Genomic DNA, 3,082 nt, shown 5'->3' with positions numbered 1-3,082 from the left:
GTTAATTTGGAGCGGAAAACACAACAGGAATTCCACGGCTAGTGGCCACCTTCTTCAGGTTATGGCTCACTTTGTGCACGCACGGTAGCACTTGTGGTTTGCACGCTCCGGTTCTCTCAAGTGCTCTGTGCTCTTCCAGAGTACTGATTTTCACTTTCCGTAGTAAAGACTCGGCGACGTCAACCAAGACCATCCGAGGGAAGCCAGCCTTTTTGGAGTTTGCCAATCTGAGTGCAAAGGCTAGTACATCATGTGCGAACACGACCCGCGCAACGCAGATTGAAGGCAATACAGAGCGATGCACATTGAACAATCATAAGACAATAGCGCTTTTGTGCTGCGAGGAAAGTAAGCGCAAGAAACATGATCGTTTTTCAAAGCCGGGCAAATATCTAAAAACTGCAAACAATTGTCAGTCTGAAGCTCATGAGTGAAAGTTAGTTCCTTAGAATTCGTCTTCAAGGCACCTAAAATGAAATATACCATTTCATGGTAAGGCACATGACATATCTTATATTAAACAATAAAAAAAATCGTCAACATACCTAAAAATAGAAATGGATGAAATGAAGTAGAAACACATTGTAGTGCCTGGTCAATACGAGATAAAAAGATGTACTGAAATTGGTACTACACTGGACTCGATACAAATGCCTTTCTTTTGTAGGTAAATGCGATGCCTTTTGCAGGTAAATGCCTTTCTTTTGTAGGTAATTGCGACAGCGGGGAAGAATGTCTTGGCCTGAATCAAGAGTTCAGAATATGTTAATTCTGAGGTGTCCCTAGTTTTGTTGTGCCACATCTCGTACCAAGATATGCTCTCTTCCTCGGAGTTCTCGATGCTATAAAATTCTTAGAGTTCATCAGCGAGGACAGCAAACTCAACAAGGCTCAAAGACTTCATTTTAACACGAAAGTGTTTTATGCCGGGGTCCACCAAGTACATCCGTCACGGATATGACGTTGATAAAATGGACGCCAACGGTGCGAAAGAAAAAAAACCAAGAAAAAGATACCCGCTGGGAATCGAACCCACGACGTTGCGGCCGCGACGGCAAGCGCCGACGCTCTACCGACTAAGCCAACTTGGGAGATGCTAGGCACGGCGCGAACGCGCCTTATATCTTTCACACGTTCTCTTTCGCGGCGGGCGGAGCGGGGCGGTGCCGCCGTCTGTGAGAGGTGAAAAGAAGTAATGCTTCACGATCGACACTTACTAGCGCTTACTCCGAGATTGCACGTGACATCGGCGGTCATGGTTAAAGCGTCTCGATACCAGAGAGGTAGACGCTTGCGGCCTGATGTCCAACGAGACGGAATGTACAACGAGACTGAATGTCCAATAGTGGACATTCAGTCTCGTTGGACTTTCGTCTCGTTGAACATTCCGTCTCGGTTGGACATCCAGTCTCGTTGGACATACAGTCTCGTTGGACATTCCGTCTCGGTTGGACATTCAGTCTCGTTGGACATACAGTCTCGTTGGACATTCAGTCTCGGTTGGACATTCCGTCTCGTTGGACATTCCGTCCCGGTCACAAATTTCACTTTTCCGTTTTCGTTCCACACATCCCAATATTTGCTGTGAAAATTTTCCGAATGTGCCCTAACATTTGCGACGTGCGTGAAAATTCGGTATAGGACGTGGCGCTGAGACTGCGTATTACGCACGGCAAGGATATATATATACATATATATATATATATATATTATATTATATATAATATATATATATATTATATATATATATATATAGATAGAGAGAGAGAGAGAGAGAGAGAGAGGAGAGAGAGGAAAGCGCAAAGACACGAGGGGAATAAAATAGGAAACAAGACGCAAAAAAGAATTATTTAAAAAAAAGAAAAAAATATTTAAAGAGCTACCTTTGCACCCGTTTGCTCGTGTTCATATAACTTGATGCCTTTTCAACAAATCGAGTTGAAAGTTTGCGCTTTTCATGCTTTTTTATGTGCCTCCTCCCTAAAAATATGTACCTGTAACTTTACCACAGTTTAACAATTATGCAAACCAAATAGCCCGGTACCTCACCTTGTTGAGTAATCGATTAGCTTTCAGTTTCTCTCGGTGATCCTTTAGTTTTTTTTAAAAAGGTAATTGTAATCGCTGACGCTCTTTCTCTGTAATGCGTACAAGTCTGTTCCCGACCCAGTTTTTTTTTCACTTGAGCTTCACAGCACTAATATCGACATCATTGGAAGAGTAATAGAAAAGCTCGTGTTCATGCCGTTTCTGAAAAGTCCTCAAATGATTTTAAACATCATAAAACGGTTTTATTGTCGCCACCGATTACCTGTATGCTATGTGTTGTAATGAAAAATTATTCACGCGAAGCACTTTGCAAACGCGAACAAGATTGGCTACTTCGGCAATAAGCTCAGAAAAAAAAATTACAGATATCACGGGTGAATGATGAAGAGCTTGGGCGAAGCTCCTGAAGCAATCATGGTCTCGGGATCGGCTTCTCGTTGAGCCCGTTTCACAGCGGCGTCCTTGGCGCGCACCGTCTCGGGATGCGCCTGGCTGCAGCCAAGTGAGCGCCCGCCGCTGCGCATCGTTCAAGCTCCACCAACGATCCGACAAGTACGGCGACGATCCAGGAGAATGAGAGAGGCGCTCGCTCCCCGCGCAGCCCGCGCAGCAGCCAATCGGAGAGCGCGGCGCTTCTAGCGCCATCTCGTGTCGAATCACACAAGCGCCATATTGCACACAATTCATGGACCAACGCCATCTAGGAAATGAGACGAGAAATGGTGATGACGACACAGATTGTGTACAGCGCCATCTAGAATATCGTCCCTGAACTGCAGTTTGTATGTACTTCTATGAGACAGCGCCGTCTGCCGTTTACGCGGACAGAGATACTGCCGTTTACGCCGGACACGAAGACGTGACCAGGTTAGACTAAGAGGAGCTACGCCCCTAAAATGAGCAGTTCGCAGCGGATGGACCTGATGCTCTCTTGATGGCCGGTGCAGCGGAGGTGTAGGTCACCGCTCATTGCACGTCACTCTAATGTGGTGTGGACGTCACTAAAACTTTCGTTACGCTCCTACACAGTGAC

The sequence above is a fragment of the Rhipicephalus sanguineus genome, chromosome 2, assembly GCF_013339695.2.
Source record: "Rhipicephalus sanguineus isolate Rsan-2018 chromosome 2, BIME_Rsan_1.4, whole genome shotgun sequence".
Lineage (NCBI taxonomy): Eukaryota > Metazoa > Arthropoda > Arachnida > Ixodida > Ixodidae > Rhipicephalus > Rhipicephalus sanguineus.
The sequence above is the reverse complement of the archived record's forward strand: the minus strand, read 5'-3'. Positions refer to the sequence as shown.